A 27,155-nucleotide genomic window follows, 5' to 3' on the forward strand; every position below is an offset into this window, starting at 1 on the left:
GGGCGGGGCGGAGCCCCCGGGCCCTCAGCGCAGGCTGGGCAGGGCCGGGGCCGGGTGGGTTCCCAGGGCCCGCTGTCCAATCAGCGCTTCCGATGCCTCAGAGAGCCCACGAATCGCGAGCCGGGTGGGGGTTCAAAAGGGCCCCGGAAGGGGCTGTGGGGATCTGTGGTTCGGTGTGGAATGCTGAGGTCTGTCTGTGTGGGTATGGAGTTTCTCCAGGCTGTTTTAGTGCGGTGAGAATTTGTTCATTTGTTTCTGTATAAGCTGTGCTGTGTGGGATTGTGTTTATTATGTAGTGGGTGATGGTAGGTAGGGCTGAGGGGCTGTTGTTCTGTGTGTTTGTCAGAGTTTCTCTCTGAATTCCAAGATATTCTGTTATGTGTGGTTAGGAGGCAGACGTTGTTTTAATTTAGCTTGTTTTTGGCCTTTTTTGGTGCTAAATCAGGGATTTTTTTGTGCATTCTGTCTCAGTGTTTTCTCTTGCTTGAGCTTTCCTATGGTTGAGGTAGAGGGAATGTGGGGAGTTTTGTGCTGTGCTATAGAATTTTCTTGGTAAGTTCTCCTATAAATCAAAGCTATGCTAAGCCTTGATGTGTTTGCAGGTGTTGGGGGGGGGGGGGGGGGGAGGACGTGTACTCTTGGGGTGTGTTGTTTAGGGAAGGTACCAAAGTTTTCCTGTCTTTTTTTTCCCCCTTTAATCTCCCGTGACATGTGGGCCTGGCTGGTGTCTGGTAGTGAAGGTTTTAATTAGCCTTTCACTAGGAAGAACATGGTAGGAAGAAACAACCTTGTGAGGTTTGCTTTCTTGGCTGGTTTATGGAGTGACTTCAATTATAGAATTTCTGTGGAAAGTGCTATCATGTTTCAAAGGGCTACTTATTGGAAGCAGAGACAGCTTTTGAGTAGTGTGAGTTATTTCTGCTAGTTTAAGTTTTTTGTTCCATAATATTTAGGTTGCCTCAGCCCTGGGCAGGGCAGTGGTGCCTGAGGGGCAGGGAAGCAGGGGCAGAAGAGTTGGAAAAGGTGTGTGAGACCTCCCTTAGGTGTCCCCAGTCTGGGAAGGGGCTGAATGATAAATGGCACTCAGGGCAGCTGGGGTTTGTTTGGGTTGCTTTGTTTGCTTTTGGTTTGGGGGTATGTTTTGGGGACTTTTATCGTGGGGGTAGAGAGTGTTTAACTTGTTTTGTCAGGAGGAGCTTTTTTCCTTGTCTTAGCTTTGTCATGAAGCATGAAGGTTTTGTACTGGAAACTTTGTGTACTAGGTCCAGTGTTCGGGGCTTTTGTCTGGCTTGGGAATACTTCCTGTTGTAAATGGCTATTTGAGTTCTCAGGAGATATGCTTAAAGGCATGCAAGAGTTTCCTTGTCTATGGAATTTTCTTATGGTTATTCTTTCTGTTTGGTTTTATTTACAGAGCAAGATTCATTTTTGTGTTTATGCTCTGTAGCTCAGCATGTACAGAAGGTGTATTGACCCTTCAAACCAAGCACTGCAAGTGCACGGTGGTTAATTGGATTAATTGTTGTCTGAGGAATAATGGATGAAGTCTATTCCAGTTTCTTTTGCCACCCTGTGGGAATGTGGTGTTCCTGTGTGCATGGGGTTTTAGGCGCGCTTGGGGAGAGGTAGAATCAGCACTTGGATTACTCCGGTTACTTGATGGGAAATGTGTGTTTGGAGCAGCCCCGTGAATAAACTGATCTGGATACATGATGGGAAATGTTTTGTCCTTCAGTATACCCAGGAGCTCAGTGGATCCTCCCACACTGAGCAGTGCCAGTGCCCGGCAGTGAACTGGAGCAGTTGTTGCCTGAATGGGTTGAACCTGTTGGTGCTCTTGGTACACCGTGAGGATTTGATGTTCCTGTGCACCTGGGGGGGACCTTGGCCGTGCTTGGGGAGATGTAAAATAAGCGCTGGGGCTGCTCTGGACCCGTGATGGGAAATGTGTGTTTGGGGCAGCCCCCCTGGATAAAGTGCTGTTGTGTTGCAGATCTGCAGCAGTGCTGGGTTTGGCAGCGGGACTGAAGGGTTTGTGAGAGCAGAGCGGGGAATGGACCCATCAGCTCCAGCAGGGGGAGGAGTGTCTGCTTCTGCTTTTAACCTGTGCGAAGCTGAAAGCCTGTGGCTGTAAAATTAGCAGCAATACTGGTGCCTTCTTTTATCGCTCAAGGTCACTGGCCAGCATGGAACAAGAAGCAACCCAGGACTTGTTGGTGCCCTGGCAGAGAGAGAAGCAGCAAATGGTGCTGAGAGAATTTCTGGGAGTGCATGTGGGGTCCTGGTTTTCTTGATAGCTTGAGAAAGGATCTGAATGGAAAAATATCTATCTTCTTATGGGAGAATCTGATGTGGAACATTGGACCAGGATGACTTGCTGTGACTTCTTGAAAGCTGGAAAGAAGGCGATGTTAATCTTTTTGGCTAGAGGCAAAGTGTCTGCAAAGCCTTGGAAGAAGCCTATGCCAGGTAAGTGAGGACACGAACAGGAAAACACCTGGAGGCTGTGCTGTGATTTCACGGAGGGTTATGGATTCCTGTCTCAAATGTCCATGTGTCAGTAGGGCTGGATCCAAGTGCCCCGGTGGAGAGGCAGGGTTGTCCTGCGTTCCAGCTTTTTAGTGGCTGGAGTTTTGCCCAAGGAAGAGCAGCATCCTGATTTTGCTGCCATGTTGAGCCAGCACAGAGCTGTTGGGTGCCTCCGTCCAGGAGCAGCAGGAGCCTGGATTTCTGTCCCTGGGATTGCCTTGCTGTCCAAGACGGGGGCTGAAGGTGAGGGGCAAGGCAGGCCTGGGAGCTCTGGGAGTCAGGAGTGCCAGGCCTTTCATCTCCTGGTGCTGCTCAGGTGTTCACCAGAGGGTTTTTTGACGGCCTTTGGCTTTCTGGATGGAAGCAAAAGGGTCCTTTCCCCTCCCTGCCTTCTGTCATTCCCAGGTCAGCCCCTGCTCTTTGCTGGCAGGCTAAATAGCCTCAGGAGTGGGCTGAGGAAGTGCTGCCTGATCTGTGAGGTTCCACAGGAGATGGGAGCAGGCTTTGCGCAGAGGTTCAAGCAGCTTGGGACTTCCTGAAGGCCTGAGGCCTGAAGCAGAGTCTTGAGGCAAAGCTGACCTCTGGGTGAGCCTTCAACTCAGATGTTGTGTTTGTATCCTGTCGGTAGTGCGGTAGCCAGGATCGTTAGTGTTCTGGGCTAGGTCCGTGCTCATTAGTGAAACATGGCTTGACCTTTCTGTGTTCAGAGGCCGGACAGGGCCCTGAGATGAGTCCTGTGGCCTTGTTGGGAGGAGCGGGGCCAAAGGCAGCTCCTGCATTGCTCCTGAAGCCCTGGCCAGGCTTTGGGGCGACGCAGGAGGAGGCTGAGCCCAGCTGTTCCCACCGTGGGAGTTGTGTGCGCCTGTTTATTGCAGCATTTGCCCGACCTGGGCCCTGTCCCGGCACAGCCGGAGCCTCTTGGCCTGCGGGCGGACGCACCCGCGGGAATTGCCAGTTCTGGGGGGGCTCTCCAGGGCTGGGTTGTGACAGGGGATTCCCAGCTGCTGGGGGTAAGGCTCAGGGTCCCTGGTGCTGGATCTCAGTCCCTGTAGGTCACCTTGGGTAGCAGTGCTGGGGAGCATTGCTGAGCTTCTCCTTGGGAGGTTCTTGGCTGCTCTGAGCTGTCTCCAAAGACCCTGAGCTCCTGAGGTTGGTGTCTGTGTCTTTGGTGCTGACCCTGCCCCCTGGCCAAGCTACTTTGGAGGGTTTGAAGGGTCTAGGGCTGAGTGCCCTTTGGGCAGTTTGCTGCCAGCCTGGTGTGCTCCTGGAAGTGCCGCTGACCTGCCAGGACTGAGGAGCTGCTGGCTGGGTGCTGGTTCTGTTCTGCAGTGGGAGCAGGTAGCCCCTTGGAGGGCTTATAGAGAAACCTGGAGATGGGCTGGGGGAGCCTGAACTGGGTTCTTCTCCCTTGCTGACCCTTGATAATAGGGCATTAGGGAGTTGCACGATTCTAACTCATGCTTGCTTGGGCAAATGAACAGAGCTCGGGAAGGTCCTTGAATGTGTGGGGTTTTTGTTGTAGTCCTGGTTTAGAAGCACCTTCTGTTGTAAAGGAAACAAATGGTGCTTGCTGCCACTGGGAGACCTTAGTTCCTTTCCTTCAAAATGTTTGTAGTGCTCTGTAGCTGATGTGCTGCTATAAACGTGTGTAAGGTTCTTGTCTTTGTAATGTATTTCATCATATTCCACGTTGGATTGAATCTCCACATTCTAAGAGAGACTCCAATCTTCCCTGGCAAATACCTGTCTATCCAAACCAAGACAGTCTCCTAGCCCGGAAGCAAGAAACTGCTTTAGGTGGATCTCAGTGCTCTCGGAGGTTCTTTCTGTAGCTTTGCTTGGACCAGGAGCCCCGCGCGGTTTTTGGGCTCTCCACAAGCAGGGAAGCTACCGCAGCATGGCAACTGCATCTCCTCGTCCAGGAAGCAAGAATTCGCTTTTTCGGCAGATCCTGTGCTCTCTGAGGCTGTTTCTTGTAGCTTTGCTTGGAACAGCAGCCCCGTGTGCTTTCTGGGCTCTGCGCAACCAGAGAAGCTACTGCAGCATTGCAAGAGGGTCTCCTAGCCTGGGAAGCGAGAAATTGCTTTAGGGGAAAAAAATCGAATATCTCAGGTAGAATTGGTTAATCAGTGTTTATTATCTTGGTGCCAAAAAATTCATAATCAAAAGAGCAATTCTTATTTTATGAGCAATATGTTTCTAATACTAATAAGACTTGGCACATTAGATTTTTTTTGAAAGATATAACGATATTTTGTATTGAAAAATTGCAGACTGTTTATAGGCCTGTTATTTAGCTCCTCAAAGTCATGCTAGTGAATATGGTTTTTTTAAGAACTATTAATCTCTCCCAAACTATTTCAGAATTTATTTCAGGGAAGTAGTTGATGATTTTTTTTTTTTGCTTCATCTTTTTTACAAGTATTTTGAGTTTAGGTTTTTGATAAAATCACGGTATGGATTATACAGATACAAGAGTGAGCAAGGAATTGAAAATACAAAGTGGTGTGGTTTGTTTTTTAATTTCTTGTCCTGTTCTACTTCCTCATGTATTTCACAGCACAAAGAGGAATAGAGCAGAGTGAGAACTTTGCCAGAAGGTATGCTTTTTTTCCAGGGAGATTGGAATGGTTCATCTTCTATTTAGTGACAGATAAAAAATTACTTTAGCTACTTTGCAGATTGTTCTTCTTCTCAAAGTAAATGCTATACCATTTCAGACTATAATTAAAAAGGATGTAAAATAATTTCATAAAACCCCATTTTTAATTGTAAAACTTTTTAAATTTTGGCTGTCTGGAAGTATTTTTTTAGAACATGCAACAATTTTAGTCTTATTTTAAAGAGATATGTAAGACACCTTGTATTTATATACTGATATACATATAAGAATATTACATAGTTGAATTCTAGATATTTTTACTCCTGATAATTGCATATACTACTCCAGCTGGAAACATGCAGTAGGTATTGTATCATTGGGTTTTATTGGTCCAACTGTATTTTAGAGCTTTTTCACTTTAGAGTAGGAAACAGGACTAGAAAAAGATTACTTGTCATTGAAGGAGAACATCATCTATTCTAAATCCTGAATGTACAGAAGCTGCAACTCTAAATGGCACGTGTTTTTAGTGCAACAATAAAACAAAGAATTGTATGTGAAGCATGAGTCTGATGTTCTTGTGAATCCCTTGAGATGAGAATACCTATGCACAGACAGATAAATTTAGATGGAATACACACCGAATTCCATGAATTCTGTTAATTGTGATAGAATTTATTCTATTTGAAACCACTTACTGGAATCAAACTGCAAATCTGATTTATTACACTAAGATTCAAGACGTGAGAATTCCTTGCATAATTGAGTGAAAAATGTGACGGGTGGGGTGGAAAACTAAATCCAGCTCTTGCAACTTCTGTTGGACTAAATCTGCAGAGGAATGGTTGTAAACTTCCATTCATTATTCCTTTCTTGCTTGTCCACTTCATTGCAGAAACTCTCAGCTTGTAACAAAGGATTTATGTAACCATTGAAGCTGAAATGTGCTGATATTTGTTTGGTTCCAATTAGATAAATGGTGTCCTTAAAATTAAGTGCCTGGGTAAGGTGTGGCTGTTGAAGTTGTATCACTGTGCAAAGAGCTAAATAACCGTGCTTCTCCATGAGGGAAAATGGTAAAGCAGCATACTTTCTGCCCTCTGTACAGAAAATAAAGAACGAAAATCTATCTGGTTGTTCTTCGGCTTGAGATCTCAATTTTGGCGTGGTGTTCTTCCAAGCTGTGCTGGGTCAAAGCTCACATTCAGGTCTGAAGTGCTGAGTAATAGATCTGCCCATGTGAAAAACTTTGGTATGTGTCCCATCTATCCTAACTTGGTTTTTATCTAAGTTATTAATTTTACCTTAATAGGTTTTTTTCCCCTAGAGTTTCTTCTTTTCAGTAGAAAACATTGACTAGTGTGTGCAAATACAGGTCAAATCTGTAGAAGTGTATCTAATTCTTCTTTTTTGTAGTCAATACAATGGCCGACTTAGCATGTTAACAGTGTGTCATCTGGCCTGAAGATGGTTATTGAGCAAAAGATAAACATTTAAAGTTGTTTGTGCTAAATTTTACTTGCTGTATTCCTAGCAGACAACTGAACCCTGATATAGGAGAGTAAGTTCCATCCTAATGACTTTGAGTAAATTTGTGATGATTAATTGATGCATTTCTTTGTCAGTGTTTTCCAGTCCCAAGTGAGGATATGCTTGAAGTAGTGTTAAATTGTATTGCTATAGCGGCTGAGGAAAGCAATTTGCAAAGAACAATAAATGCCAAAGATAGAAAAGAAGTGCTCTGGCTATCAGCAAAACAAACCAATAACCTAACAAAGTGTTCATTTAACACCTTTCCAGACGGCAAGAATTTTCCACAAAAGCACATTGTTTGCCATCACTATCGCAAACATAGGCATTTTCTCCTCTAGTGAAGGCAGGCATCAAATTATTCCTATACTGATATGAAGATCTAAACCTTGTTCCTACATACTCCTAGCAAGAATATTTCTCCGTGCATGTAGGTAGATTGAAATCAAAACGTGATAGAAAAGGAATTGTATATCATGATTTGTCACAAAATTGAAAATGAATTGTTGAAAGGAACTTGATCCTCTAGTCCATTGTGCAATCACTCTGCAAAGTAGTTGATTTAATATGCTAATTTTCTACTTTTCCATCTTCGTATTGGATCCTCTGCATGAAAGTGAACCCCAAATTTTTGTACAACAGGGATTCTGTTTCAATGCTTCTAAAATGAAATAAAAAAGTTTTTGAAGCGACTGCAACATTTGATGAAGCATGATGTAACTCAATTATAGTAGCAAGTGAATTTGAACAACTTTTTATGTGGAACGGCACAGGTATATCTAAATATTTAGGTACTGGATTTCAGCGGTATTTGAGGAGGTTTTAAATTTTATTTCAATCTATTTCTTAAAAAAGATAAAAATCTAAAAGCTAGAAGAAAATACCCAAGGAAAGTCATTATTCAGTGACAATTCTATAATTTTGTCTTTGTAGCTACCGAATTCTTTCCTTTTTAATGTGTCTTTTAAAGAACAAAATATTCCTTGAAGTTTGAAATTCAGTACGAACTGTACTGAATTTTTCGGTCAAGTCTTTGCTTTGACAGTTGTCCCACACAAGTTGTGATCATCATTCCATGATGTGATGCTGTGTTGTGCATTTGATGTTGTCTGTTGGGTAATAATTGACTTTTTTTTCCCCCCTATCATAGTAGTAACCTTTTTTGGTATTCAATGGCAAAAATGGCCCCTGGAAGCTTTCTGGTGCACATGCAAGAGCAAAGTCTCAGGGAAAGCATTGCTCAGAGCATTGCATTCTGTGATTTGCAGTCTCAGAACGTGCACTGACTTGAACATACCTCTGCATCACATGGGGAAGTGCCATAACTCTGGAGGGAAGAAATGGAAGCTTAATGTCAAATGAAAAAAATGTGTTAAAGCTTTTAAGAGCAAAGTTAAAGACAAAGATGAAGGAAGGAATGTGTTCAGAATAAATGAATTCATTTTTAATTATAGCACTTTGCTTTATATCAGCTGAGATTATAAGGTGAAGTAATGATAGAAAGAAAGAGTGCCTTCATAGCCTTCAATGGATGCCTGTAATGCAAAGAATTCTGCTCTTACATCCATTCCACTTTTAGACATTTTGCCCCTTATGCTGATTTCTTTCATTCTGATCAGCCAAATACAGACATCTGTCCCTCAGTACCTCTAGCCAGGGAGCTGATCTTAACTGCACTCTCTGTTTCCATTGAGTTCAGCATGTTCTGATTTTTCTCCCGTTTTCCTGCTGTCATTCTCCCTCTTTCTGTTTTGATAATAAAGCCAGTTTAAGGCAGCCTCTGTCAGCGGTATCCAATTGTGATACCCAGGAAAATTCAGTTCTTTTCTAGTCTAGGCAGTGAAAATGCAGTTCTGCTCTCTGCATCCTTGTTAAATTAACCTTTGCTGTGAGGATTCTGACTAATCAATAACAGTGAAGTTACGGGCAGTGCAAAAGAATCAGAAAACTATTTTCTGAATTTTGGTAGGAGAGAAATTTCCACCCCCCCTTGGAATCTAACCATTCAAAACATCCCCCAGATTTTAGGACAGAAGGAATTTTCTTCTAATGAGGGGGAAAAAATTGAAGATTTGGGGAGGAAAAGCCATGAATATAATGAGAAGGAAAAAAAAAGTGGAGAGATTTTAGGTCCCAACAAACCATGAACATGTTGCAGTCACTGTGGCAGTGCAGGAGTTCTGCTAATTTCTAATAGTGAAGAAGTTAGCCAACAGAGATTGCATCTGGTTAGAGATTTCAAGACTAAACAAGTGCCAGGTGTCATGGGCCCTTACTGTCAAATCCATTTTAGCCTTCAAACTCAAGAGCTTAGTCATGGTGTGTATTTTCTTTGATCCAGATACTGTCAAAAAATGAGAAAATACAATTTTGTTGCTAGTGTTTAGTGTTTTTCAGCAAATGTTTTCTATGTAAATGTGCACGTTTATTACCTGAATGTATTTTAATTTGATTCATTATTTATAAATTAGCTCACGTATCATTGGCCTGCAGAAATTGTTGTAGATCTGTATCAAGACGTTAGTAGAGGTGAGCTAGTGGCAAAGTGTTCTGGGTGACACATCCATACCTTTGAATGGAGGAAAAACCAAAGGAGGCATTTTATTCTCCCATCCAGTATTTTGTGCTTTCAGTTGTAACTTGTGCAAGACAAGGCTCTGCAGTCCAGCAGCTGCACTAATCAGATTCAGCTGAAAATTAATTAGTGTCCTAGGAATACTGTCTCTTTTATTCTAGAAATTGGAAAAGAGAGTGAAGTTCTTGAGAGAAGGTGTTTCTGGAAATGACAGTGGAAGTCTGTATAAATACATCTAATATTCTAGGTTTTGTACTTGCACCTCTTTCTATATGTTTCTAACAGTTAATCAGGACAGACATAATCTGGAAGATAAATAGGAAAGTGAATTCCTGTCTTTTTGCACCTATCCTGGTGTAAGACAGTTGTGTGACAATGGGGTTATTTCTTACAGGAGGCCTAGGCCTACAGCCTACCTATTGTGTCTAGCAATGTTAGCAATGCTCTGTTATGTTTATATTATGTCTAGGAATTAGTTAACTTTCTAAAAGGCAATGCTACTGAACTTTGAACTGGACTTGAGGGCTTTTCTGTCAACCAATAGAGTCTCTTCTTTGCTTAAGGCACTTAAGGCATATTTTGACTTTGTCTACAGCTAAAGCCAATCAAGAGCCTGAGTTTAAGAGCAGGGAAGGGCTGTGCACTTTCCTTAGGATTTAGCTGCTTTCTCTTGTCTCTTTCTCAATTTGTCCTAAGCTGGGGCAGCCGAAACTTTTGGCAAGGGGAAGATGCAGTAAAAGGCTTTAGGCTGTGCCTTTATGTTGTATCTGTGTACAGGAAGATGGAAAAGGTAATGGTTAGAGTGAATTAGCTGCTGTTTTGAGCTACTGTAGCTGGGCTTTCAGAAGCCTGCTTCTGGTTAAATGTTTGCAAGGCTAGTCCTGGAGATTCTTTCTGGATGAAGGCTGCTGTGGACTCTTCATTTGGGAGTAAGTCAAATCTTTGAAACCAAAACTAAAAACTCCTATAAAACAGGTATTTCTATTGCCAGGCAAGTTTTTAATCCTTGTTTCTTTTTGTTGTTATTGCTGTTTGTTTGGTTTTCTTTAGTCGGTTCTTCAAATCTTGGAATTCTCAGGTGCATAAACTCAGGATTATTGTTTTAAGATCTGTCCCCATTTAGAAGCAGTGCCTTTTTTAGGTGTGGTCAACTTGTGCATCTTGCTTGGTCTAGTTTTCAACGGGTAATAATTTACTCTTTCTCCATTTTTCTTTCCTACTTACCCAGGCACTGCATGATGCTTCAAATGAGTTTGGTATTTCTACTGGTGGCTTCTTTAGAATTGACTGTGAGTTTTTTGTCTGAGGTTTTTAGAATGACCCTAGGAGCTCTAACAGCAGCTTCCTTCCTTGCAAAGAAGACTCATTTCACAGCAGTAATCTCTGAATATCTTGTTGGGGAGACCTTACTTTCCTTGGTACTAGGTAAGGGGTAGGAAAAACTCTTCTCCTCTGCAGCAATCCACAGTTTTTGATGACTTCCAACTGACTCAATTAGCTCAGAACTGGAATTTCTTCCAAAAGTGAATTGAACAACAGGGCTGTTAATTTATGGTACTGCCGCTCTGCCTAATAGTGACTTGCCTAAAAAAGTCTCCCATAGTAGTTTAATCCTGTTTAGTGAAAAACAGACAGTTTTTTGCCGTGTTCTTATTACCTTCTTTGGGTGGTTTGGAGTCTTAGAAGCTTATCGAGCATCTCCCTTAAATTTTCCACTTAAATCTAATAAAAAAACCCAAAACCCAAACAATTGCTCTCCAGCTGTTGACTTGACACTGCAGGAATGTTTTGGGATTGGATCACAGTGGAGACTTCAGGACATACATTATGAAATCAAACACTGCATTTTTCTGTGTAGGTTCTTTTCTCCTTTATATCGCAACCAGAGAAGCTCCTGCAGCAGCGCAAGTGCATCTCCTAGCCCGGGAAGCGAGAAATCTCTTTTTCGTCAGATCTAGTGCTCTTGCTGGCTCTTTCTTGTGGCTTGGCGCGGCAGCCGCGTGTGCTGTCTGTGCTCTGCAGAAGCAGAGAAGCTACCACAGCAGCACAAGTGTGTCTCCTAGCCCGGGAAATGAGAAATCACTTTGGAAGAAAGCAATCCTCTGCTTCCGTGTTTCTGGGTGCTGACTGGTGGGGCGAGCCGTGTGATGTCGCATGAGGGCGTGCGGTGTTCGCTGGCGGGAAGGACGTCATGGAGAGGGGCGCTCCTCTACTCCTCTAGTGCGGTGCTTCCCTCATGAAGGAGAAAGGGCCGTGGGTGTCCTCACAGGCGACTCGAACTGAACGTGCCCGTCAGGTTCTGGGCGTGCAGGTTGCGTTTGTTGCAGAACCCCCCACAGTCTGAGCTTTTGAACTCTAGGAAAAATGGGCGGGTTTAATAGGCTTATGAGTATTAACTTCTTTGTCCAGGGGTTGCCTAAAGCTGGTTCCTGTGCTGCTGAAGTCTCAGTTAAATGGTCAAATCACTGTGCAAAGATTTTGAAAACAATATGAAGAGTATCAGGAAGAGTGAGGTAATGGTCCAAAAATGGAGAAAGTATGTCTGAGAGCATATCTGTGACAGTGACCAGGTTGAAGTTTGGGTTTGTTCTTATTTTTAGTTTTGGCTTAAAAAATTAAGGGGAACTGAATGCATTGTGTACTTGCTTTTACTATGTATTGATAGAAGATGGAAATACAGGTTAAAAATGGAACTGTACTTTAGGAAGGCTGAAAACTTTGACCTAAATTGGACTCTAAATTTGAGATAAATTTGTAATGAAGTTGAATAACGTAATATTTATAGTAGAGATGCAGTAAATGGTTTCCAGGTAAATGTGGATATTATTTAGGGAAATGGTAAAATATTTATATGCAAGTTGTTTGGATTGAAATTGGAAATAAATGGTTTATGAAGTAGATCAGATCTTTGGAGGAAATGTAGATGATTCTCTTAGCTAAATCAGAGAGGGTTGGCAGCAGAATGAAATGGATGGGATTTTGGTTGAATTTTTATCACTGGTAGCAATGGTAGCCTGTGTCGTGGTACTGCTAATAGGGGTAATCATATTCTTGGGTTCTGCATCTGTTTCCCAGGAGACAGCAGTGGTGGGAATGTTTGGGTGCCAGGCTGTTGCTGTGGTCATAATGGGCTGCTGTCCATGGAGTGTTGGGGGCGCCAGGCGGTTGCTGTGGCCCCAGTGGGCTCCTGGTGTGTTTGGGGTCAGTGTGCAGTGCTGGGCACGGCCCTGGGCAGAGCAGCCTCGTGCCTGAGGGCAGGGGGAGGCCTCAGGAGGCTCTGGAGGATCAGCTGCGCCAGGGAAGCCCTTCTGCCACCAGGAAAGCCCTTCTGTCACCAGGCCTGTGATGGTGGGTGAGTTACTCGTACCCTGTGACCCAACCAGAATGCAAAATTTTAACTTGCAGTCAGGCCTTAAAACAAGGTTTTTTTTCTTTCTAGATGTTGCTGAAACATTGTACAAATGCAGTAAGCCATGTCTGTGTTAGAATATCCTCCTTTCCTCATTGTTTGACCCACGTTATTTTTAGTGCAATAGCATTGTATCTGTCAAAAAGAGTGTTCTAGAAATAAGTTGCTGTCATAGTGCAATGCAGTTTCTAAATGACATAGCAGGTATTTGAGACATGTTCTGGTACTAATGACAGCTTTTTTCCTGAAATGATTTCTTTAGGGTTCTTGTAGGTAGAAATAAGTGTTCTTTCAGCTTTAATGAAATGTTCTCGGAAGATGGTGTTGGGCCTAGACAGGCTTGACTTGTGTCATGAGGTCATTCAGGGCTCGGATGCACTGCAAGTGATTGCATTTGTCATTTTCCTCTTAATTTCTGAGCCACAGAACAGACTCATTTAAAGAGTTTTAAGCAACAATTGTTTAAGAGACTTACAGATTTATTTTGCATTATGGCTGTGATTGTGTGCAATGATCTGGTTCTGTTCCTTAACCCCCAGGGGAAATGTGAATCATTCTGGGCTGAATCCATAATTTGTAATTAACTTTCAGTTGTGAGAAAGATAACATTTACGCTAGAGATGCAGTAAATGGTTTTCCAGGTAGTTGTGGACCTTACAATGAAAGTGCAAGTTACTTATCTGCAAGATATTTGGATTCCAGATAGGAGCAAGTCTTAGTAACGTGCAGTAGAAAGGTCATGGTAATGGATATTTATTTTCTAGCCCAAAGCTCGCATCATCTCTTGTGAGCCTGGCAGCCAGACTGTGTTGTGTAGGTTATCAGGCTTCTGAAGTGATATCCCATTTGATAACTGCAGGGAGGAACTCTGATTTATTATCAGTGTAGTTTCTCAGTGTCTTCATTACAAGAATCTGTGTCTCTGGTTCTGTTTTTGCAGTTGTTCTGATCATAGCAAGAAACTAGTCATAAGTTGTGCCTCCTTTAGCTCTGAGCTGTCACAAATCTTAATTCTAGCCATGTGGAATTGTTGTGGCAATTGTCTCTAGTTACTATTGTTCAGCTAAAGTTACTGGCATTTGGCTTTTTTGCTGCCTTAACCTGCTTTTCTTCTAGCAATGCTTTGCAATTAAATAATGATTCTTTTCTCCCCTTCCCTGTACACTCTGCCCTCTGCATAAATACTGAGTTGGAAAAAATGTGTCATATTTTACTGTGACTTTGCATGGTACAGGTGACTCTCTTAAAAGACTTGCTTCTCTGTAGTGCAGCAGGTAATGTTTTGTACTGCATATGTAAGGTGAAAGGGTTCAAAATTTTCTTTTGGCCAACTTTGTGGATGATTTCTGCCAGTAAATCGTGCGGAGAAGGATTTTGTTGTGTATGCAAGTTCCAAGCTTTATTGTCCTGAAAAAAATGGTGATTCTACCTGTATTAGAGTTCAGGCTGGCTTAGTCCATGATTTCTTAAAATATTCACATCAGTCCTGTATTTTTACTGTATTAGAAATGAGTGTCTGTGTAGTGGGCTGAAAACATTTGTTTAACTTTACTTTAGAATCCCTCAGATCTTTGGTGTGGTTCCTTGAAGTTTGATCATGTTTTTTGTAACAGCAATTTTGTAACCTGGTGTAATTACCAACAGAAAAGCTGGCAGAGTTAAGCTTGGTTTTAGTCTACTTGTTGGTAGAGGGGACTCGATTTCCTCCATCTTCCAGTATGCTTTGTATCTACCATAAAAAACAGGGCGCTGTAGGTCAGGGTGAACAGGACTCCTGAAATAGCAGCAAACAAACACCTTTTCTGTAGGCGGGAGGGAAGCTGCATGCTAGTGCAAGATGACCCTGCAGTTACTGGGTACTTTGTGCTGTCAATAAACGAATTCTAGTGACAGGAGATTGTGTAAATCCAGTTTTCATAGGCATATGGCTGCACTTGAAGTGTCTCTTGAAGTACTGTGTGGAGTCTTCATGTAGGGAAATTTCCTTTCTCCTAATGTATTTTTTATTTCTTTTAACACTAAAAGAAGGTTTTCACATGTGTTTTAAAGCATTTGTCAGAATGGATTTATTTGAGAGTGTGAATTAGAGAAGCCAGTTCCCCAGTAACCTCCTTCATAAGGAAGCTGCAATCTGTCTCTCTATTCACTTAGAGAGAATTCATAAGAAATTCATTTTTCAGCAATAAGCTTTTTAACTGACTTTTCTTTCTTCTCGGTATTATATTAGAACAATAAAACAAGATCACTTAACATTCGGTCCTATTCAGATAGTAGTAAAGTGCAATGGGCATATCAGTGGTGGCATCAAATTTATTCCAAAGGAGAGACTGTTTTAGATAGTTTTATGTAATATGAGATTGAGGAAATAATAAAACACGGGTACTTCTATTAAAATTTTCTCTGAAGATGCTCCAAAAGTATGAAGAGCCATCCCTCTGTCCCTTAACATAGGAAAAGAAAGGAAAGTTGGTAGAGGAGCTTCCAGAGAGTAATGGAGAGATTGAGAGCAAGTTGGCAGTGAGTGAAATGGATAGGTTTTGGCTGACTCTTCACTTTTGCTGCCAGGGATTTTCTTTAATTTCAGGATGAACCGTGGACAATTCACACTGACAGCTCAAAAGACTGTTGCTGCAGGAGAATGACTGAGCATTCTTGGAAAAATTCTGATCTTAAAAACCAGAATTTGCAATAATATCTAAACTTAAAACATTTTATCTTCCTTTTTGATTCAGTTTGTATTAATTGTTGTCATAAATCCTAGTGTACTCACCAGAGACTATTTGAATGTGTTATCTGGAAAATCCCTCATACCTTCCTGAACAGGCCAACTGTAGAGCCAATGTCTCCTGCTTTTGGTGGCATTTAGGGAATCTAAAAGAAGTTCTGACCAAGGCCAGGGGGAAATGGTGATTTCTCGAAAATATAAACCAAAGGGGTTTTCATGCCAAGCCTTGTATGCTTCTCTTGGAGCAGAATGACAGTCAGCCTCCTCCTTTAAACCAACAGAAAGCAATATTCATGTTAAGCAGTGTATTTTTATTTTTCATGAGTTGCAGTTAATGACAGTAATGTGTTATTATCAGAGTGATAATAATACAAATTACCTTTAAAAGAAATCTTGTCATTAGTGTTATGCTGCAGAGTTGAGCAGGTTATGCTAAATATTTGTTTGCTTAGATGCAGGATAGAGTGATGCTGGACTCTTATAAAAATACTTGTAGATATTTATAACAAACACTTTCAGTTGCTCAGTTCCATCAAATGTCTAATTTTCTACTGCAGCTGGAAATTTCTTCTGTAATTCCAGCATGTTCAGTGCAGCTATTCACATGAAATTTCATGTATGGAGTACTGTTGTGAAGAGCATGTCATTAAAAAAGCTGTGGTCTGATACCTCTTGATGAAAGCAGTGCAGAGCTGGTGGGGGGCTTCTCTGTGGGGTTGTTTGGGAATTTTCTTTGGTTCCTGGCTGTCTTTCTGCTGCATGATTGTACAGTCAGGAATTCTGTTCAGAATGACAGGGAAACTCAGAGGTGTGTGTTGTTCATCACTCAGTAGCATCATCATCTCCTGTGGACTCTTGGACAACATCAAACGTTGTCATCCTCTCTCTGAAACCACTGTGGTCATCATGAGCTGTAGAATTCAACTTCATGAACCTTAGGAATCTGAAATTTGGCATCCTCCTTTGTTTACTTAGATTTCATTCTGGTCATGGAATATCCTGCAAAGCCCATATAATTTAGGGAGAGTTGTTTCAAAAGATATTTTTTTTCTTCTCTGTCATGTATTTTATCTAAGGAAAGAATGCCTCTCTCAGCTGGGTCATTTAGAAGTCACATTAAATATTCTTATGTAAGAGGGAGAAATTAAGTATTTTCAGTCTGTTCTGTCAGCATGTTATTCCATTCCATTACTGAAAGGAAAATGCTTCATAGTTCACTAACCTGTCTGGATGCCGCTGTGGGAAATTAACCTTGTAAATCAGCGAGCATTCTCTGGAGCCACCTGATTCCTGGATTCTCTCAGTTTCTTGTTACAAATTGCACAGCATGAGATCACCTGTAGGAAAAATTGTGTAGGGAAGGTGGTCCTGCAACAGCAGCAGTGTTTGTTTGTTGTGCACCTTGGGCAGGAGCTGTATGTGTGCCCAGCTCTGCCCTCCACACCCTGCTCGAGCGGGTCACACACCCACTGTGTGAATCCAACAAATAAATGCCACTGTATCTTCCTCATATAGGACAGTGAAGCCTGTGGAGATCATGCTGGTTTCTTAGAGGGGTTATAATCAGCTTTTGATGAAAAGAGAAAAAACAGTGCCTATTTTGAGCCATTGCTTTTAGTTTTGTTTGTGTTGTCTTGCGTGCTGGGCATTAAACTGTCTGCTTCAGAGAGTCGTTTTTTCATTTGTTGTTGCTGTGCTTGTTCTGCTTATGTGAATTCTTGATGGATGTTATTTAAATTCGGGTTTGAAAAATGAAAAATACTGAGGAATCTTTTGAAAGATTTATATTAACTTACAGCGATGTGCAAGTGAAAGATTGCATTTCTCAGCAGAAATACTTTGTGCCTAGGCATGAATGTTTGCATGCCTGCTTTGCAAGGTTTGGTATGCATGAAATAATTTGAAATGGATGTAGTTATTTTATTCCCATATGACTCTTAGGAAAAATTTTTGCTCTTTTCTGTTATCCATTTGCAATATAAAGCTTGGTTTCTTAGGTTTTCTTAGTAAGGATAAATGAAGAATTAACAAGGGCTCATTATCTTAGGAAATATGTGATTGTTCTTGCTGTGTTTGAGTCTTGCTAATAAACATGAGATGGAGGTACTCGTAAGCCACAGAGTGAAAATTCCAGAATAATTGTGGACTTGCAGGTCCCCCTTGCTCAGTCAGTTAGGTGAGGTGTGTATGCTCCTGGCTGTAAGCATAGTACTGTTGCTTAAATTAGTAAGCTCATTCAAATGTTAAATGCCTTGATCAGTTTGAACTGAAGCATTTGTTAGGAGGAACATCAGCTCAGAGGAAAAACTCCCATAATTTTTCCTGTTTGGGGGGTGGGAAGTTGCTTAATCCATTTCATAATACAGTGTGCACTGCAAAATAAGGCAACAGCTGTACTGTGCTTACCTCTGCATAATCTAAAATTTATAAGGAAATAGTTTTATTTCTATATTAACTTGCAGGCATACTGAGTAACGTAACAAAATCTGTTGCATTTATCAGTCTAACCAGAAAGTATTAAGACTGTCATACTGATGTATAGTGCCTAATCAAAGGAAGAACACCCAGTTTCAGATTAAGATCATTAACACTTCGATGTTTTGTGCGACAATAAATCTTCAATGCATCCGAAGTTCTTTGATATTCCAGTGCAACAATAATCCCCTAGTGGTTTTACTAGGATAATTTTATTATTCCTTTCTTCTCAAAGATGATTTGAAAAGCAAATTATAATTATTATATAATTCGGCATTACAATTAAAACAAAACTTCTGAAATATAACAACATTTTGATGTTGTAAATTGTTTCACATTAAGATCAAAATAAGAAGAAAGTCAAAACAGTATCTAAGGGCTTGGGCCTTCTTATTTTAATGAATAATTTCCAAGCCCTAGGTTGCAGATACACTTCATATTTTTTCATATAAGCATGCATGAACTTTTCTGTTGTTACATCTTTGTACTCAAAACCTTTAACTTGGCACAAAGTGTACTAGCTTTTGATGTTTCTCTTTAAGGACACACTGCATCCTTGGTGTTTAGGATTTGCCGTTCTAATTTCAACCCTAACATCAGAAATTCTGTGCAATGTAGGGTAACTTGGGCCCAGCAAAAATAGGACTATTGTGCAAAGATGTAAAAATGCCACTCTGCCCCTCCTTTAAAAACAAACGTTATCAAGAGGTTTCTCTGCTTGGCCATACTCCTTACCATATTCTGACTGAGTCAGAAATCCTGTGAGGACTATTCAGGGAAGTCACTGAGATGAGATGCTCCTGACAGCTTATGGTTTGCTGGATTGCAAAACACATCCCGAGGTGAAATATTCACTTCACAGCAACCATCTCTCATTACTTGCATTGGTGAAACGCTCAGTTCAAGTTTGCAGAGACTGTTTTCCTAGTTAAAATCATTTTGCTGTGAGTCAAGACCAAAAAAATTACTATAGTTCCTGATTTAGAGCAACTTAAGATATTCTTAAATAGTTTTTCAAGTTCTTTCTCCTTTTATTTCCCAAGGAAATTTGATTTCTAGAAGAATGTGATACGGTTTCCCTACAAAGCAAATTTCTAAGCCATGAATTTGAATTTAGAAAAAATCTGAAGCTATGAATTTTGTACTAGAAACAATGTTGTATATATATCCTGTACACATCTATAATCTTTGCACCATTTTCATAAGAGTATATGTAGCTTATTCAAGTAAAATACTGAGGAGTGAAAGAAAAATGCTTAAAGAGTTGGTGTATTTTGAGCTGAGTGGATGTGCAGTAGCATCTTTACAGAGGAAAGATCTTCCCAAGTTGCCTTACCTTCAACCTATCCTTGTTTCTTTGCAAGTTTGATTTTAGGTCAGACAGATGTTTTATGAAATTACTCTTTGGCTGGTGAAGTCAGCACGACTCTGAAGCAGCTGAGGGGGGAAGTGCTAATTTTGGCTTCTTGTGCAGAGCTGAAGGTTGTGCAGGGGGTGTTCTCAACGTGGTGCTGTTGTAGTCAGCTTCTGTGAATCTACAAGTCCCTTGGCACCACACATTAGAGTGTTTTTACTCATATATCAATGTACAGATGGTCAAGTCGTGGGGAGGTGTTACAGAGGGAATTAAAAGAAGGCTTTTTATTAGCCCACATGTAATTTTTTTTTCTTCACATTAAAGCTATTAATGTGCTGTATCATAATACCAGTGAAACCTTTATAGACTGTTTGGTACTTGCTCTTTTCTTCCCTGAAATCTCTTAAAGAATTTTTACTATAAAAGAATCAAAATTAGCAGTAAGTGTGTCCTTTGCTATGTCTCAGGCTACTCCAAGGTGCACAGATGTTGATGAAGCAGCTGGTAAAACAGGATGCAATCTTCAGAGGTCACATTCACTTTTGGAAGTTTTGAGTTGATCTTTCTTGTCTTGTGACTCTGTCTTGCTTGCCAAAATCAAACTGAAGGTGCAGTGCAGATTTAAATGGAAAGAGAACATGCCTTTAAAATGAGTTAATGGTAAAAGCTGACACTTAATGTCCCAACCCCCGTGTTAATGACACTTTCTAGTAAAGGCTAGAAAGCCTTGATGATGGACTGCTTAAACAGCTATGTGCAGAGCAAAATATTGTGTGCTGTGCACTTGAAGAGGGATCAAAAACCTGCATTTTTTAATGCAGTTCAGGTTGCCATTTTTCCTCTGAGAGAATGGACCCGTTCTCCTGAAGGATTAGCCCAGGTTTAAGGCTTTGAGCTCTGTGTTTCTGTGCTCAGGTAGCCATTCTCCCAGCACTGTGGTTCTCATTGCGAAGTTGATCTAGATGACATCAGGTTTTGATTTTTGGTGGGGGAAGAAATAGCAAGGGAAGAGCAAAAGGAACAACTTGATTTTGATGCTAAGACCAGAGAGACTGTAAAGATGGGAGTGAGGAAAGCAAACACGCTTTTCTTTCTTTGCTGTTGGTTACAGAAAAAAGCTGTCTTGATTTTGGGGGTTTTTTTGTTTGTTTGGTTGGGTTTTTTGGTTTTTGGTTTTGGTCTTTATTTTGTTTGGTTTTGTTTTTTTCTCCTGGCTTTCAGTTAATGACTTAGGTAAACCTCAGTCTCAATGTCGTGCCTAGCTAAAATACTTGGAATAACTGTGGGATAACCAGATCTAAAACATGTCTTAAGAGAGCAATGGAAGGCATTAGGAAATAAATAATCTAGAAGTGGGAATGAAAAATGTTAATTCTGGGATGCTGGGGTAATGACAGCAGGCAAGTTATAAAATGAACTGAAAAATCTTTTGTATTTTAGACTTGTTTCATTGAGTACTTGGAATTTGATCACTGGCTGAAGAATGCACTGGTTTCTCTTTTGGGTAGATGATTTGCAGTATAAGACCATGTGTGATGAATGATGGTCAGAGGTGGAGGGAGGACTAGGTCAAAGGATAATCAATGACAGGAATGAAGAAAAGGACAAAACCAACAAGCATAACTATTGAAAGGATATGATGCTATAAGCTTGGATCTAAGGCATTACTTTGCTAAGTTCTATTAATATTTATTTTGTTAAGCACACAATAAACACCATTTGTAGGAACCATTCTCATTATGGTAAAGGATCTATTTTTCATTCCTTAATAAGATTAGTTCTGTTTCCTCTCCTTTTCTCTATTGCTGTGCTTTGATTCTGGCGTTTTTGCACTTGAAACGACTTCAGTTAAAGGGCAACGAAGGATTTTTTAACCTTTCTAAAGATCATGACAGTGTCCCACAATTAATTTTAGTAACTAATAATAATATTGCATGTATCCAGTGGAAATGAAAAGGTTGCATTGTGATTTTTGTGTAGCATGAGGTGATGTTGAAAACAGCAGTTGGAATACAGTTTGCAAAAGCAAAACTGTATCTTAGAACTGTCAAACAATATAGAATTCCTTAAATATCTTTATCCTGTATAAAGTTAAGGTGTGGTATTCAGTGAAGTTAGTGGAAATTGGAGGGATTTGCTACTGTACAATCTCGTGCCTATTGCAATTAGAAGAATAATGAGATTTTAGTAAATCAAAACGTAGTTTTCATTCAGTTTGGACTTGGATATGTAAATTACTCATGTTGAAAAAAAAATGGATTAGAGATTGTAAATGTTTAGAAGCTGAAGTATATTCCCTGCTTTGGCTATAAATAAGGAATATCATACACAAAATGAATTATTCTGAACGCCCGTTGGAGGCCTTCGGAGTTAACCTTACAGGGCTCATGGTATCAAAACTGGGAGGAACTATCCTGTATCTTTTCTCTTAATTATTGTTCGTTAGAACTTTTATTATTATGGATTACTCAAATAATCCACAGGAATAATAGAATAGGCATGATGATAGGATGATATGGCAGTATTTTTTTTTGATAATTATTCTATTATGCTCCATGACTTGAGAAAGGAAAATATTTAAATTATCAATCATATTCTTGAACTAAATCTTGATATCAGTACGGAAGGCTACACATGATTTCAAATGTATGACCTTTGACTGTATGTTTAAAATACGTTAATTATAAGTACATAAAAATATTCCAAAGACAATAACCATGGTAATTGTAGTTAATGAATTCAGTCTTTTGGAGTGGATAAATTAAGCAAGCAGAGAAAAACTAATGAGGAAGCATTCACAGAATGCAGAAATTGTGCCTAATGCGATGTAAACAATTATAGGCCCTATCCTTTATCTACTTTATAATGTTAAATAAGGCAAAAAGTTAAACCCAAGCATGTTAATAGAGCACAAAATTCATCTAATTAAATATTCTGAAGATAAATTATAAGGTGGGTTCAGTGGCACTCAAACTGGCACCAAGCAAACTAATAACAAGGCCAAAACCTCTGGGGAGAGTAGTGAAAGGTCCCAAGGTTTTTTGTGGAGAGTTACAATGAAAAGTGTGTTTACAAACTTAAGTCTCATGTTGGCAGCTGCTCTAATTCTCTAGACTCCATCCATTTCCCCAGTGCAGTGTTTTGGTGGACACATGGTTATCATCTAAATAATCTTGGACTTCCTCCTAATTGTTCTGACTTTTTTTTCTGTGTGAGAGAGACAATTCTGGGCCAGGCATTGTTCCCCTTGCTCTGGTTTTCATGGCTCTGCTCTAGTACTTTTATGTGGTGTCCACTATACTCAGAAGATCAGGGAAATGTCTTCTTTTTGGCAGTATTTCCTAAATTGAATGTCTATCATATATTGGTCAGGCAGACCTGGAATTTTTAAGACAGGATAACCCACTTGGTTTGCCTAGTAGCTTGGAAGATAATAAACGTGATGAACAAATCTCCAGTAACTCTAAATGGAGTTACCTGGATATACTAACTCTAAATGGAGTTACCTGGATATACTGAGATGAGAACAAGTCCGAGGAGTTCAAGAAGAGACTGTAAGAAAAGCTCTTGAATGTTGACCTCTTAGATGTTGATGTGAAATGAGGAGACAGGGGAAGGAGGCAGCTCTTAGGAACAGAATTATTCCTTTTTTCCTCTATATGCCTGTTTAAGTACTGCCTTCCCTTAGGGGGATAACTCAAGCAAACACCTGTTGGATGCCATTGTGTTTTCATGGATGATTTAAGGATCGCTGCCCATTTCTAGTGATCCTGTTTGGAAGTGATTTAAAATGTGCAGTAGTGTAGGCGGAAAGTCAAGCTAGAGCTGCTATGACAGTGCTTCCATCATCTGTCAGCATCCTGAGTGTTGTGAGCTAAACCTGAAATTTGATTTGAACTACCTGATATCTGCCAAGGGGCAGGATATCATTGCTAGAGAGAAATCCTCTCATCTTCCGTGACTACATCCCCAGTCAGATGTAAGAACAGTTTGGTATCCAGAGGTGAATGGCACTGGACCTTTACAAGGCACAGAAATCATCCATATCCCCATCCTTTTAAGGAAAAGGATTCTGAGCAGAGGGCCCTTTGACTCTGCAGCAGAAACTGTTTGGAAAAACTTGCTTTAATAATAAGATTCTGACTGAAGACTTTTGCAGAGGATGTTTTGTTTATGGAAATGGTCAAGTGGTTGTTCTGGTATTTGGACAGCAGGTTACAAAAAGAGGAAAACTAATGAAAAGTTCAGAAGCCAAAGCTGGAGAGAGGTTCAGAGTAACCCAAAATTGCCATCCAAGATTCTGGGGAGGAGGGTTGTAATCTTTCTGAAATATTACTGTGCATGTACTCCTTAACTAATACATTGGGTGTGTTAGACCAAACCAGACAATTAATTTTTAACACAGAAGGACTTTGAGGACAACTCTGACACCCAGAAGAAAGAAAAGGCTTTATGGAAAGTTTCCATCTTCGAATCACTGCTAAAGTAGAAGTGCTGTTTTGTTAGTGGAAAATATCAGTGAAATTTAAAATAATGGTGTATTCCTGAGAGGTGTCACTACAGTAAATCCCCTTTGTGGAATAGTTAAGTCACAATTGAAATTTGGTGCTGTGCAGTAGTCCATTGTTCTGGTACTTAAACTCTTTAGGGAACAGCCCCCATGAGGGGTAATGATTTGCTGGTGGCCAAGAAATGTATTTTCTGTATGATCCAGGTGGAGAAGTAAAGGAAGAAATGCTGTGAAATAGACACATTTTTTGTACACCTGAAAAGAGACTTGTATGTGATATGCAGGCAGATATCAGCTTTAAATTAGATGTAGTCAATGTTAAAGGTATTAACATACAGATCTTTATCAGCAGAGGTGTTTACAGGCTTCTTCTATTTTCCTGTCCATTTGCTTCAGTGTAGCAGTGTGAGATCAAAGCCCAAGGCTTTGCAGACTGGCTCCTCATTTGTGCCCCTGGGTGTGTGATCATTGTTTGATACAGGAAACAGGCAGACCTGAGAAATAGTGAGAATTCCAGCACAGGCGCTCCTGCTGCATGTGCTGATACATCCGTTGTATGGGATGGAGACTGCCCACTTGGTTTGAGGATTTGCTTCCAAGCACCTTATTTCTCTGAGATGGTGTTATTTTCTATGTATATGTGCCTCTATGGCTATAGCTGCAAAGAGTTTAGTCTGAATAGTATTCATAGGTTTGATTGTTTCCTGCTCTCTCTGACTTTGTGGTGCACAAGTCAACCTAAATGTCTCAATAATGAATTATTGCTGGGTAATTAATCAGCTTCCCCTGCTTTAGACAGTTGCCTCCTAGAACTTACCATAATTCACCTCCATCAGCCAAGACATACAGACATTAATTGCCTCATAATATTGTCAGGAAGATGTCAGGTAGTACTGACAGGGTGTGAGTGCATCTCATTGATCTAAGCAAAATTTGTTAGTGTTTTGCCCCTAATCTCATTCTACACATTTATCTTGCCAGTGCCATGAGCTGGACTGAGGACACATCATCAGGGTGCAGTCAGGAGCAGTCTGTCCAAATGAACAGTGATTTCAGATTTGCAATGGGAAGTGAGTAATTCCCCAGCAGGTAAGTCACAAAACCAGTTACTGACAGCTGGGATAGTGGAAATTCTCCTTGCAGTGGCCTTGTTTTAAGCACCAAGATGAAAATATAATGCATGCTTAGAAGGTGCAAACAATGTCTACTCTCATTTCATACAGTGAAATTTGCTCAGCTTCATCTTGGAGCACTGGAGATATTTTAGTATTTCAAAGTGTATCAAACTATTTGCCCAGTATTTGGAAAAGCTACTCAGATTTAATGGAAATGTTTCTATTTCAGACCCAAACCACTTTGATATTTGTTAATTTTATTAGTGTATTGAAGTTCATTGACACTGGAAAAAGTGATCCTGTTCCTTCAATTAATAATACCACAGTAATTGCCTTTTTATTAATCTTTATTTGGATGCCTCCCTGTCCCTATGGAACAATGGGTTTGAAGATGCAGTGAGGTAGAACACTGGAAGGAAAAAGCCAGGCTAAATATTCCTTGAAATAAATAGGCCTCTTTTCCTTGACTTCAAAGAAAAAAAAAACCTAATTAAATACATTTGAGGGGAAGAGGAAAAAAAATGAGAACCTTTGATTTGAACACACTTTGGAGCAGAGCATGGAGAGATAGGAGAATGATCTCTGTGAGATGAATAAGTTGCCTCTCCTGCTGCATTTGTTTTGGGGGTGGGTGACTCATTTCTTGAGGATTCTGTTTTTAAAAGTTGGATTTGACTTGGTTGATATTCCTTTCAGCATCTAGATTTTCTATTTGGGCATGTATTTTCCACGTTGACTTTAATGATCATAGTGTCAAAAAGTCAATATGCTGTTGTAGAAGTAAGAAGTTTTCCTGAGTACTTGATTCCAGGGAGGAGAAATAGAAGAAAATAAGTTAATACTGTTGCAGTTTGTCTATTTAAAAGCTCTATTTAATATATTTTTTACCGTGTTGATTGCTGAGTTTAATCAGAGTCCGAATAGATTTCAAACCTTCTCTCCAGTTTTAGGAAGCTTGGAGATGGCAATTTCAAGATTACCTTATCTTGTTGGCGTGGTTTCTTTCTAGGAAGGCTAAATGGTACATCAGAATCTACTTTGTTGTTCCAGAAGCATCAGTACTTCATGGTATTGTGGAAAAGTTCAAGTCATTACCGTGCCAACCCGTCACAGTTAATTTTTTGGCAAAATGAATCCATAACAACACATGGTTTCAATCGATTTCTTATGCAGATTCTGCAGTAGATGTGCAGATCTGTTGATTAGCTCAGCCTGTTGGAAGTGTGGGGTCTGCCCCATTTGTTGTCCTTGGGGACAATCATGGCTGGGTTATTTCTGTGGGCCTCTCAGCTCACAAGGAAATGCCCTTCAGCTCTTACCCTGACTCAGATCAGCATGAGGAACATCATGACATTATAGTTATTTTTTTTAAAATGTTTTTCATGTATTTGTCAACTTGTACTGGTGCTGCATAAATTCATTAGGAGTCTTTATGGAGTGCTGAGCACGGTTGTGGTAAATGAGTTTTGCAGGTGTGGATTGGTGGAATTGCAGTTTGCCCTGCAGTGTGTTTTAGTCTCCTTTGTGAGTGTTTCCCCACCCCTCACCAGGCTGTAATATGTATAAGTGCCTAAGTGAGCAGTTATTTACCTGTGGCAAGTCTGTTGTACCTAAACTCAGGAAACTGTACACCTCCTGGTCCTATTTACCTTGATCTTATTCCATAAAATATTCCTGCTGATAATCTGTGCAGCTCAGAGGCACTGAAAGATGATCTGCAAAAAGAGGGAATACTTGCTCTGAACTCTATGGAGGCCCTCAGGAGTCATTCTGATTGATGTCTAGGGATTTCACAAGGATTTGACATGCTTGATCTTGAGCTTGTAATTAATTGTCAGAGTTGCTATCAGCTTTAGAAATGGGTTTCTACTAACTGGCCAAAAAAAGCAATATTGGGCTTTGAAACTGTTGCCGTTTATGTGTGAAATCAATTGCACCAAGTGCATGTTGTTTTCATGAGTAACAAAAAGGATCCTGTTCTGTAATGTCATCGCATTTGTTAGAAAATGTTAGCACCTCTCATTTCACAAGGCTTTTTTTTTTTTTTTTTGTATACGGCAAGGATGCATTAAATTTAGTCATGTGCAGAAAGAAATCTGCAACTGGATACTCCTTGTAAAGGCTCTAGATATGTGTGATTTCTCTGTATTTTAACATTTATTTGAATACAATAGATGAAGCTGGTCAGATGATGAAAGGGCTCTTTGGCTATTGAAAGTCCTCTTGCCACCGCATCTCTCCTACTGTCAGTGTATGCCTGCTAGTTAATAATAGCTTGAAACTGGTATAGTTTCAAGCTATTTTTTCGCCATTTCCCTCTTGGTTGCA

The 27,155-nt window shown here is 40.4% G+C and overlaps 1 long non-coding RNA gene across 2 annotated transcripts; it reads left to right on the forward strand.

The window, feature by feature from the left end:
• The first annotated feature begins 157 nt into the window (after positions 1-157).
• LOC136305239 (uncharacterized) lies at positions 158-27,155 on the forward strand. 2 transcript variants are annotated; one of them, XR_010725183.1, is made up of 3 exons: positions 158-233; positions 24,694-24,801; positions 25,772-27,155. It is a non-coding gene; the product is annotated as an uncharacterized lncRNA (long non-coding RNA). The 2 variants fall into 2 exon arrangements; XR_010725182.1 differs by having other exon boundaries at positions 25,837-27,155.

Source organism: Chamaea fasciata, unplaced genomic scaffold (assembly GCF_029207755.1).
Source record: "Chamaea fasciata isolate MVZ Bird 193981 ecotype frontalis unplaced genomic scaffold, bChaFas1.0.hap1 SCAF_334, whole genome shotgun sequence".
NCBI classification, from domain to species: Eukaryota; Metazoa; Chordata; class Aves; order Passeriformes; family Sylviidae; genus Chamaea; species Chamaea fasciata.